This window comes from Zingiber officinale, chromosome 7B (genome assembly GCF_018446385.1).
Source record: "Zingiber officinale cultivar Zhangliang chromosome 7B, Zo_v1.1, whole genome shotgun sequence".
Taxonomy (NCBI): Eukaryota; Viridiplantae; Streptophyta; class Magnoliopsida; order Zingiberales; family Zingiberaceae; genus Zingiber; species Zingiber officinale.
In genome coordinates, this window is record NC_055999.1 from 75,421,454 (window position 1) to 75,435,381 (window position 13,928).

Sequence of the window (13,928 nt, forward strand, 5' to 3'; positions counted from 1 at the left end):
CAGTTATATATGTAGCAGCCCACTCGGCTGTACAAAAACCAAAGCACAACGGAAAATAACAGAAACCAAATACAAACCCAGACACTGACTGCTAGCCGGCTAGGCTTACACAACACCATCAACCAATATAAAATACACTCCAGAAACAAAACTGGAACACAAGCTAAATACACAAGTTCATATACCAAAATAAAAGTAAACAAAATGCGGAGACAGATCTTCTGAGGTGACGTGGGGACCAGCAGACAGGATACTCCAAGCGACACCATAAACAACCTGGTACCTGAAAAAGATAGTGTCCACGGGGGTGAGTTCAACGACTCAGCGAATACCAATAGACATGCCTAGTAAGATATATCTAACAGCAATAAACATGGAATACAGCTTCCTAATCATATTTATAGGAAAGATGCAAAACTGAAAGGTAACTGAGGAAGCTGTACTCACCAGGAACTCCTATCCAAACAAAAGGGTCATCAAACCGAAAGTGCACTAAATCCTGTATGCATGTCAAACATATGCATCCAACCAAATGCAGCAAACACAATCACAAGAAATAAATGCATCAATGCATATGATGCCAATGATGCGTCCTGGTCACCCCTGACGCCAGTCAGTCATCTCACACACAAATGGAGAGACCGAGTGGGTAGGGCTGTGACAACCGTGCACTCTGTCGTCACTGCTCCTGATGAGTGACCGAGTGGACGGGATGCTGTCGGAGTACACCTATCCTCCTACCCCAAATCATTAATGGGGGAGCGCAATGCTCTCAACTCCCGGTACACGATGACGGGGAGGAATCCTTGCCGGTTAACACGTTGTATCACACTACCCATGAGCGGACCAACAGAGCCAAAACAAAGTCCCTGCTGCAACACACTCTGCCTGAATCGACCACTAACCCATGAGTGGTGGTGTGTGCAGATCCATGTAACTGGCGATGTGCTCAACAATAATGGAGTCGACTATCGCACAGCATGCAATCATGATGCATGACACTAAGCATGACAATATCCTGATCAGCATAGAAAAAAAAATCCATATATATATAATATGGGTACCACAGTATCAGTAAGTCAAATCCACGGGCCTAGGGTATACAGGTCCTCTATGGTATAACAACCTAGATCCTGAACATATCCCCCTCCATAACATATGTACCAATAATATGCACAGATCAAAGAAAAATGGTCGAGGTACACCAATCAGATATGATATACAAAATATAGGTATACAAGCCAAGTATGGTATAAAAACCTAGATATCAGATAATCTAGATACACATGCCAGAAATAAAATCCATAACCTAGTCCTAACCTCAGTAAAGCATGGTATGTCACTTACTCTAGGAACTAAGGTACTCATGGCAATAATCACGAGGTATAAACATGGATACCTAACAAGCGACAAAACAGAACATGCTATGGATATCAAACTGACATACCAAAGACAATCATGATTATTGCTTATAGCTATAAAATACTATACATATCCAATTGACAATATCTTAAAAGATAAGTCAAGAGGTACCCGCCTTCATACGCATGTCGTATCAACCGTCCTCAATAAGTCCAAGAGATCGCATCCAACTCAAATCCTTCACATCAATTTAATCCAAGAACACATAAACTAAGTCTATAATCCATTAGATTAGACTACACATTTATCAATGCTAACCACTCACCAGAATTGATGGCTCCACCAATGACGTATAGCTGGTATAACTCTCTGCCAGCGTAGATGAAATCACTATCCCTCCCAAATCTGAGGACTCTACAGTTGCCTCGCGATCGAAACATCCTCCTGTCGATAACAGTGGTCAACACTAAGAGAAATTACTGCCCAACCAAACCATAAACTCTAAATTAGCAATCCCACACCCAATCATCACAATACTGAGATGAGATGCACAATCACAACTGAAATCCAGCAGTAAAATAATCTCCCTTACCACTTCAACCACTGCTAGGGCACGGTACAACAAAACGGGACCATAGGAACGACTTGGATGCTCTGCTTCTGTCCCCGACCCGAAGAAGAAGATCAGTGGTCGGAGAGAACTCCAATTCCAGTGACTGTCCTAGAGGAGAGCAGCAACCGCGACCGGTAGTGAAGAATCAGAAGGAGAAAATGGGCTTGGTGGTGGCTGTCAGCATCGGAGTGGGGCGTCGGCTGAGGCTAGGGCAGAGGAGCGGTGGCAACTGTGAACCCAAACTAGGGCACGACGAGAGATCAACCAAATGGAGAAGAGGGTTTGGCAGAACCCTACGCCCACAATTAGGGCACGTGGCCACCGGCGCTAGGGCAAAAAGGAAGACCGGTGGCACTGCTCAGAAGTGCTTGACATTGCTGGCGGCAGGGGGAATGGGCTCAGACCTCACCGTGGTTAGGACTTCGGCTTGGAGGTAGTTTCCGGCCGAGAGGGGCGGCGGCGCATCCCGACCTTAGTGGCAGAGACAGAGAAGAAGAAAGGAAGAGGGAGGGAGGAGATGCTCAATCGCCGACTCTCTGTTCCCTGGTGTCGTCGGCGTCGGGCAGAGGAGAGGGAGGCAGCGGCGGTTGCGACGCCGGTTAGGGCACGCGTGAGAGGAAGAGAAGGCGCGCGGGGAACGCTTGGGAACACGGCGACAGAAGAGGAGGAGAAAACCAAATAAAGAAAAAGAAAACCAAAAAGGAAAAAAATAAAACTTTTCCTCACTTAAATTGGGTAACCTAAACAGGCTTTCCCCGGGCCCCGTTTCTATCCCCGTAAACTCGTCCATACGGTCTCCGAAAAATTCCTGAAAAATTTCTAAAAATTCTGGAAAATTCACTTATCATTATTCGTCATTTTTCCGGTATTTTACATTCTCCTCCACTTATAAAAATTTGATCCCCAAATTTCGTTATCTACCATCAGCAATTACTAACAACAGATATAGAGTGTAAATGCTGAACGGTAAATAAATCACATACCTCAAGTGAAAAGATGGGAATATCGAGCTCGGATCGTATCCTCGAGCTCCCAAGTAGCCTCCTCGTCCGAATGATGCTGCCATCCGATTTTAACCAGTCGGATAGCCTTGTTCTGTAACTGACGCTCATTCCGGTCGAGAATCCGTATCGGAACCTTCTCATAAGTAATGTCAGGCTGAACTGGAACTGAGACATCTATCAGCATATGCGTCGGGTCAGGTACGTATCTCCTCAGCATAGATACGTGAAAAACATCGTGAACGCCTGACAAGGACGGTGGTAGTGCCAGTCGGTAAGCTACCGCTTCGAACCTCTCCAAGATCTCGAAAGGGTCAATATACCGCGGGGCCAGCTTACCCCTGAGGCTAAATCTCTTCACCCCTTTCGTGGGTGAAACTCGCAGAAATACATAGTCGCAAATGGAGAACTCTAAGAGTCTCCGACTCCGGTCAGCATAACTCTTCTGGCAATCCTGTGCCTCTAACACTCTCCGTCTAATAGTACGGACCAACTCCGCCTCATGCTGAGCTCTATGAGGTCCCAACAACTGGGCCTCCCCAACCTCATCCAGAGAGTAGGTGTCCGACAAGGTCTACCATACAACGCTTCAACAGTGGCATTTGGATAGCCGAATGCAAACCGTTGTTGTAGACAAACTCTACCAATGGCAAATGGTCCTCCCAACTGCCCCTAAAATCTAGTACACAAGACTTCAGCAAGTCCTCTAGAGTCTGAATGATCCGCTGTGACTATCCATCTGTTTGAGGATAGAAAACTGTACTGAAACAGAGCTGCGTGCCCAAGGTCTGCTGCAGACTCTGTCAAAAACGAGATGTGAATCGGGGTCTCCATCCGAAATAATAATCAACGGGACACCACGTGATCTGATGATCTCCCGGCAAAACAGATCTACCAATCGATCCAGGAAATCTGTCCTCCGATTAGCCAAAACGTGCGCGGATTTGGGTAATTGATCAAAGATTACCCAAATCGCGTCATGGTCTCGTCATGTCCTCGGCAAACTCACCACAAAGTCCATAGTAATATGTTCCCATTTCCACTCGAGAATAGGAATCCGCTGAAATAAACCGACAGGTCTCTGGTGCTCGGCCTTCACTTGCTGACAGACAAGACATCTAGTTACAAAATCTGCGATGTCTCCCTTCATGTCGTTCCACCAATAGAAACACCTCAAATTCTGGGTGCATACGGGTACCGCCAGGGTGGACAGCAAATCATGAGCGATGAGCCTCTGGAAGTAACTTCTATAAGACCGGATGAGACTGAAATACGCAAAATCTGTCTCGAAAGTGTATAACACCCTCCTCGTCTCGTGTGAACTCGGTCTGCTGCCCGGAAGCTATCTAGCTGCAAATAAACTACAAATACTGATCAGCAGCTTAGGGCTCTCGGATCCTCGTCCTGATCGACGACTAAGCAGCCATGGTAACAAGAATACCCTACTCTGTCTGTAGCCACAACTCGGTGGCAAGCCAAAGTCACTCTAGACTTCCGGCTAAGTGCGTCGACAACCACATTAGCTTTTCCTGGGTGATAGCTAATGGTACAATCAAAATCCTTCAGGAACTTCATCCATCTTCCCTGTCGGAGATTAGATTCCTTTCTAAGTGGACAAATATTTGAGACTCTTATGGTCCGTGAGAATCTCAAATGTAACACCGTATAGATAAGGCTGCCAAATCTTCAAGGCACAAAATAATGACGGCTAGCCACAAGTCATATACTGGGTAGTTCTACTCATGCTCCTACAACTGTCGAGAAGCATAGGAGACTACTCCATCGTGCTGCATCAGAACAGTGCTCAAACCCTGAATAGGTGCGTCGGTGTAGAGGACATATCTGTCCTCTCCAGAAAGGTAAACCAAAATCGGAGCCGACACTAGTCTCCGCCTCAGCTCCTAAAAGCTGGTCTCGTAGTCCTCGAACCACGTAAACTTCACGCTTTTCCTGGTCAAGCGTGTCATTGGCATAACAACGCGTGAAAAAAAACCCCCAACGAATCGTCTGTCATATCGATCCAAACCAAGGAAGTTGCGAGTCTCCTGTATAGACTACAACTACTCCCAACGATAACAACCTCTATCTCCTGTGTAACCACGGTATACTCCTACTAGTGACCGTGTGTCTCAAACATCTCTAGAACTATGCAAAGATGGTGTACGTGACCCACCACGGATCAGAAATATATCACCACATCGTCAAAAAAGACAATGGAAACCAATCCAAACATTCTAGGGATACCCAAATCATCGAGTCCATGATAATATCTAGGGCACCGCAAGCACTAATGGTAAAACCAAGACACATAATGTCCGTATCACAGACATTCCTAACCATAAGATCCTCAACACTAAACAGATCTGATCACCAACGATATATAATCACCAAAGAATAGATCCTCTAGTGCGAGAGCAATGCTCCATCACACGAAACACCACATATGTGGGAGCAACGCTCTACCACAAGAAATCCTCCATATGTGGGATAATCCGAAATATGTATCTACAATAAACATGGGAGCAATGCTCCACTACAAGCAATCCGTAATATGTGGAAGCAACGCTCCACCACAAACAATCCGTAACATGTGTGGGAGCAACACTCCACCACAACCAATACATAAGTGCCCAAGGCACCTAACTATCCAGTTTGAGACTGCACAAAATCTCTCTACCACAGATCACTGTGGTTAGCCTAGGGTATAGCAACCTAGTAAGCAAATCAATTCCATAGTCAACTCTATCATCATCCTAGTGGGTCAGTCACCCACTAATAGGAGAAGTAGTTGACAGGGTAATACAAACAATAACATAATGTAGACACCAAGCATTCTACATTCAACATAGGTAGAATCATCATGATACTACCCACCATACACCTGGCACACTCAACACATGTATGATCGACATAATCCTCCAATTAGTACACACCAACATACTCATAACACAGGTAAAAATCAGTGTAATACCCTCAACATTACATATCGAACCCGTGTGCATAATCATCGTAGGTATATTCGACAATACACCTCAAACAACACTCACATGACATATATCCGCCTATGCCAAGAGTATAATCAACATCAATTTCTAATAAAGCATACTAAACCCAGGTGCACTCACATATCAAACATAAGCAACAATATACCTCAGATACCACACCAAACACATCTGCTCATATCACAACTCAGATTAAATCGATAAGATATCTCCAATAAACCAACCAGACCAATCGGGTATAATCTACTAGAAACCCACAACCATCATAACTGGAAAAGTATGCACCCACTACATGCAATTAGACCGTCCATCAAAACGCTCCTACAACCCGTAATAATCGCCTGTACACACTACATAGATATGCAAAATCAGCATATTTAATCCAATCTACCACACAAATCCTATGCCACCTTCTAAGTTATCTAATTAGGTACATACAGTCTAAAATTAAAGTACCCATGGAATAAGATACATCGATCCTCTATCGACTGACCAAACCGATAATAGTATTTCGCTAATTCAGTCCTTTCCCACGTCAGTATAAGCTAGGTACTCGATGTGCTCAAGATACATAACTAGGTACAAAATAACCCAAGATTCAAACATCTAAAAGTAAGATAGGTCAATCCCCTACTGATCGAATCAACCAAAACAAATGAATCGGTCATTGACTATTTAATTTAACGAATGTACACAAGTCATCCGCAAGCAACTAAGGTAAATCGATCTACAACTACCCAAGTCGACAGCGTAAATCAGTCTTCTATTGACCAATCAACCAGAGTAAATCAATCATTTACTGACGAAACTAACTAAAGTATATCAGTACACTACTGGCTGAGTCAACAAAAATATGTACTTACTAGTCATTACCTAGCACCTAACCAATAACAACAGAGACTGGTATGTGTCTCCAACCTCTAATCAACTAGTAGTAACAGAAGCTAATACTACTAATGGTATGATATGAAAAATCAGCAGAGACTATATTCCTTAATCTCTATTAAGGTCGATCAAGATCAGTGGCTATCCCATCACATATAATATGTGCTACAACAACCAGAAAGATACTAATAAAGAATGCTAATACAGATGATAAACTGTAATATAGGGCATATACTAACAGAAAGGTAGGATAACAGTATATACCAACATACCTCCTATAGCTTGGAGATGTCCTGCTGCTGCCAGGTCCCAAAACCCGAAAAGTCACATCGAGAAGACAAAATCACGAAATCCGAAACATCGGAAATAAGACTCATAAACTGTGCTCTGATACCAAATAAATTGGTATCAGATAAATCTCGAAAATCCAGAACACATAGCAAGTATCGTATACCTGCTCTAATACCACTAAATTGTCACACCCCGAGAAAGATCCTGTCCGAAGAAATTTTGGCATCACCTCCCCTGTACGGATGACAATCTGAAGCATTTATACAAAGCCCTCAGGGCCACATATACCTCGGCCAACACGGCCGGAAATACTAACAAACAAATAAGTAAACAACCACGCAGTTATATATGTAGCAGCCCACTCGGCTGTACAAAAACCAAAGCACAACGAAAAATAACAGAAACCAAATACAAACCCAGACACTGACTGCTAGCCGGCTAGGCTTACACAACACCATCAACCAATACAAAATACACTCCAGAAACAAAACCGGAACACAAGCTAAATACACAAGTTCATATACCAAAATAAAAGTAAACAAAATACGGAGACAGATCTTCTGAGGTGACGTGGGGACCAGCAGACAGGATACTCCAAGTGACACCATAAACAACCTGGTACCTGAAAAAGATAGTGTCCACGGGGGTGTGTTCAACGACTCAGCGAATACCAATAGACATGCATAATAAGAAATAACTAATAGTAATAAATATGTGTACAGTCTCCTAGAGTAATGGAAATGTAAAACTGTAAGAAAAGAAGAAGCCGTACTCACCAGGACTTCCTATCAGAATAATAAGGTCGCCAGACCAAAGGTAACATGTTCAGGTATGCATGTCAAACATATGCATCCATCCAGTATGCAGCAAATAAAATGCAGCAAACACAATCACAAGAAATAAATGCATCAATGCGTATGATGCCAATGATGCGTCCTGGTCACCCCTGACGCCAGTCAACCATCTCACACACAATAGTGAGACAGAGTGGGTAGGGCTATGACAACCGTGCACTATATCGTCACTGCTCCTGATGAGTGACCGAGTGGACGGGATGCTGTCGGAGTACACCTATCCTCCTACCCCAAATCATAAATGGGGGAGCGCAATGCTCTCAACTCCCGGTACACGATGACGGGGAGGAATCTCTGCCGACTATCACGCTGCGTCACACTACCCATGAGCGGACCAACGAAGCCAAACAAAGTCCCTGCTGCAACACACTCTGCCTGAATCGACCACTAACCCATGAGTGGTGGTGTGTGCAGATCCATGTAACTGGCGATGTGCTCAACAATAATGGAGTCGACTATCGCACAGCATGCAATCATGATGCATGACACTAAGCATGACAATATCCTGATCAGCATAGAAAAATCCATATATATATATAATATGGGTACCACAGTATCAGTAAGTCAAATCCACGGGCCTAGGGTATACAGGTCCTCTATGGTATAACAACCTAGATCCTGAACATATCCCCCTCCATAACATATGTACCAATAATATGCACAGATCAAAGAAAAATGGTCGAGGTACACCAATCAGATATGATATACAAAATATAGGTATACAAGCCAAGTATGGTATAAAAACCTAGATATCAGATAATCTAGATACACATGCCAGAAATAAAATCCATAACCTAGTCCTAACCTCAGTAAAGCATGGTATGTCACTTACTCTAGGAACTAAGGTACTCATGGCAATAATCACGAGGTATAAACATGGATACCTAACAAGCGACAAAACAGAACATGCTATGGATATCAAACTGACATACCAAAGACAATCATGATTATTGCTTATAGCTATAAAATACTATACATATCCAATTGACAATATCTTAAAAGATAAGTCAAGAGGTACCCGCCTTCATACGCATGTCGTATCAACCGTCCTCAATAAGTCCAAGAGATCGCATCCAACTCAAATCCTTCACATCAATTTAATCCAAGAACACATAAACTAAGTCTATAATCCATTAGATTAGACTACACATTTATCAATGCTAACCACTCACCAGAATTGATGGCTCCACCAATGACGTATAGCTGGTATAACTCTCTGCCAGCGTAGATGAAATCACTATCCCTCCCAAATCTGAGGACTCTACAGTTGCCTCGCGATCGAAACATCCTCCTGTCGATAACAGTGGTCAACACTAAGAGAAATTACTGCCCAACCAAACCATAAACTCTAAATTAGCAATCCCACACCCAATCATCACAATACTGAGATGAGATGCACAATCACAACTGAAATCCAGCAGTAAAATAATCTCCCTTACCACTTCAACCACTGCTAGGGCACGGTACAACAAAACGGGACCATAGGAACGACTTGGATGCTCTGCTTCTGTCCATGACCCGAAGAAGAAGAAGATCAGTGGTCGGAGAGAACTCCAATTCCAGTGACTGTCCTAGAGGAGAGCAGCAACCGCGACCGGTAGTGAAGAATCAGAAGGAGAAAATGGGCTTGGTGGTGGCTGTCAGCATCGGAGTGGGGCGTCGGCTGAGGCTAGGGCAGAGGAGCGGTGGCAACTGTGAACCCAAACTAGGGCACGACGAGAGATCAACCAAATGGAGAAGAGGGTTTGGCAGAACCCTACGCCCACAATTAGGGCTCGCGGCCACCGGCGCTAGGGCAAAAAGGAAGACCGGTGGCACTGCTCAGAAGTGCTTGACATTGCTGGCGGCAGGGGGAATGGGCTCAGACCTCACCGCGGCTAGGACTTCGGCTTGGAGGTAGTTTCCGGCCGAGAGGGCCGGCGGCGCATCCCGACCTTAGTGGCAGAGACAGAGAAGAAGAAAGGAAGAGGGAGGGAGGAGATGCTCAATCGACGACTCTCTGTTCCCTGGTGTCGTCGGCGTCGGGCAGAGGAGAGGGAGGCAGCGGCGGTTGCGACGCCGGTTAGGGCACGTGTGAGAGGAAGAGAAGGCGCGCGGGGAAGGCTTGGGGACACGGCGACAGAAGAGGAGGAGAAAACAAAATAAAGAAAAAGAAAACCAAAAAGGAAAAAAAATAAAACTTTTCCTCACTTAAATTGGGTAACCTAAACAGGCTTTCCCCGGGCCCCGTTTCTATCCCCGTAAACTCGTCCATACGGTCTCCGAAAAATTCCTGAAAAATTTCTAAAAATTCTGGAAAATTCACTTATCATTATTCGTCATTTTTTCGGTATTTTACACAAACACAAAGCAGGACCTAAACAACTTGGTTGATCACATCAAAACAACCACGGGGTCTAACAATTTTCTCAATTCTACATATCAATATCAATATAATCATAAATGGCCTCTCCGTCGCCGTCGGGTCGTCTGCTCGCGAGAGAGAAATGGGAGAAGTCAGGTCAGGTGTGCGCGAGAGAGAAGAAAGCCCCCATGCCACGAAAGGAACAAGGGAGGAGGAAGGTTCGGCCGGCGGTCAGCGTTGATGCCCGGCGACCAGCGATGAAACAAGATCGCGAGGGAGAAGAGTCGGGGAAGGAAAGGATCGGGCAAAAGGGGAGTTCGGGAGAAAGAATGGGGAAGGAATTATAAACCTAGGTTATTTAAAAACTTAGGTTAGTTTAATTAAATACTAAGTTAATTTCTCAATCAACTCCCAACTTATTTTGGATATCCCAAACATGCTCTCTCTGAACCCCGAATCCATCCCCTCAAAACGGGTCATACGAACCCCGTTTAATTCTTGAAAAAATTCTAAAAATTCTTGAAAAAAAATCCAATAAGATTTTTTGTCCAATAATATTTATTATTTTAAATTTTACGTTATATTATATTCTCCCTCACAAATAAAAATTTGGTCCCCAAATTTACTGGTCAACTCAGGGATCCTCATCCAAGGTAACCACCAATCAACATACTCATATACCACTCATCTAAGTAATATGAACAACTCTCAAACTGTGATGATTCACCTCCACGTGAATAACAATGACTTTGTGAGTCATGAGTCCATCTTGCTTCCACTACTCCCACACTACTGCCTAACCAACTGTGGCTAAAATCTACTATATCTGAAATCCATAATCCACCATCAATAGATCCTCCATCATCTGTATAAGGCACTCAAACTATCCATCATTCTGAGGGTGAAAATCTATATTAAAGTAAAGCTCCTAACCCAAAATCCACTGTAACCTCAGTCAGAACTATAATGTGAAATCACGGATCTCCATCCGATACAACACTCAGAGATATACCATAAGATCTAGTAATCTCTCTATAGTATAATCCTACTACTCGATCCAAAGAATCCGTCCTACAAATCGATAGCTAGGGAGCAAAATCGTCACCCAACAATGATTAATCAAAGCATCATATCCTCTCCATGTCCTGAATAATTTCCACAACAAAGTCCATCAAAACATGCTCCCAACTCCACACCAATATAGGAGTCTACTAAAACAATCCTACTAATCTACGATGCTCAGCCTCCATTGTCTAATATACTCGACATCAAGCTACAATATCCACGCTGTCTTTCTTCCTATCGTTCCACCAATAAGAATGCTCCAAGTCTCCATACATCAGGTGTCACCTGAATATATCACGACTCCAGATCAATGTGTTTCCTGCCGTAACTCCTCCCGGATAAGAAGTGACTCAGAAACACACATAATCTCCCACAAAAATAAAGAATCTCATTCTCATTACACGAGAATTCTAACTACTGGCACAAGAAGACTACTCCGCCCATGCTACATCGGAACTGCACCAAACCCCAGGTACGATACATATGTGTAGAGTACAAATCCGTCTACACTAGAAAGCACAACTAAGACAGTGCGGTTAACAACTTTTCGTTTCAACTCCTGAAACTGATCTCGTACGCATCTGTCCAGGGAAATTTCATACCCATCCTAGACAGTCCAATCAACGGCATAACAATACTAGAGAAACCCTCATCCAATCTCCGGTAATATCCAGCTAGACCAAAGAAGTTGCGAGTCTCCTGTATAGACTACGACTACTCCCAACTGATAACAACCTCTATCTCCTGTGGATCCACCGATATCCCTCTACCAGAGACAATGTGTCCCAAAAATTTGACACAAGACAATCAAAATACGCGCCACTGAACTTCACATATAGATGTTCTCGTCGAAACATCTCTAGAACTATGCGAAGCTAGTGTACGTGATCCACTTCGGATCGGGAATAGATCACAACATCGTCAATGAAGATAATGAAATCTAATCCAAACACCCTAGGAATACCAAATACATCAAGTCCATAAAAACATCTAGGCACGATATGCCTAAATGGTAAAACCAAGGACTCATAATATCCATACAACAGACACTCTCAACTATAAGATCCCCAACAAATTTGTGATCTGATCGTCAACTACAAATCAACAAATCTATATATATCATAGGCATACAACACTCCATGTCCTTATCAACATCAAACACCAAATAATAAATCATCAAGTCAAATATCCATTAATAGATCATCATATGAAATTATACCTATTTACGGTCGGACCTCCTAGGTATAACTCAACTAACACCACTTCCTCTACACCATTACAGGTCGTAGATCACTAGATACATCAAAGATATCTAACTACCCCCGACAGGTCTATGAGTCAGGATCTCCCATAGAGCAACGTTAGGCGAGTCTCATCGCCTTATAAACCACCATGCTACCGAAAGAGGTAGAGAACTACTCTCTCTCCAAAACACCTCAAAGAAAATACTAAATGATGTCCTGATCTCCAAAAAGCATTCTCTGCTTCTTCCTTCACCTAGTACCGGGTCACGTAAAGGTTAAGCAGCTAACTTCAACTCCCTCACCTCAGTACAAATCATATATCCAATTGTACTCTCCAAGTTATACACCCTAGTAACGGTTGTATCTCATAAGTGTTAAGCAAGTAGCTTTACACTTTTCCACATCAGTGGAGGTATCCTATCCGAATGTATCTTCTAAGTCAACCATCCAGGTACAGACAATCCATGGTCAAAGTCCCCATCGAATAGGATACATCGATCCTCTATAGACTGACCAAGCCGACAATGGTATAAGACTAATTCAGTCATTTCTACATCGTTACAAGTCAAAATATCTAACCAAGTATGAAACATTCCAAAGATAGGAATCTCTAAAAATAGAGTAAGTCAGTCCCCTACTGGTCGGACCAATAAAATAAATTGTTCAACTACTATCTGATCCAACAAGAGTAAATTAGTATGCCACTGACAAAACCAACTAAGATAAGTCAATCCTCAACTGTCCAAGTCAACAAGGGTAATAAGTCAAACCATAACTACATAAGTCAACCAGGTAAATCAATCTTCAACAGGAGTAAACTGGTACTCTACTAACTGAGTCAATATGAGTATACAGATACCCTCCACTACCCAACTAATAATAACAGAGACTGGTATATAACTCTAACTCTCAATCAACTAATAGTAACAGACACCAAAACTACTAGTAGTATGATATAACGATTCCCCTGAGACTGTAATCCTTGATCTCTAGTAGGTCAACCGTGATTAGTGATTGACCCAACACATGCAATGCATGCTATAAACAAATAGGTAGGTACAAACAAGAGAGTACTAACACATGTCATAACTATCAGAACAACCATGCATGTACTAACAGGAATGTAAGATGACAATATGCAAACATACCTCCTATAGCTTGGAGATGTCCTGCTGCTGCCTGGTCCCAAAGCCCAAAAGTCACATCAAGAAAATGGAAACATGAAATCCAAAAACATGAATAACAGGCATCATACCTGCTCTGATAC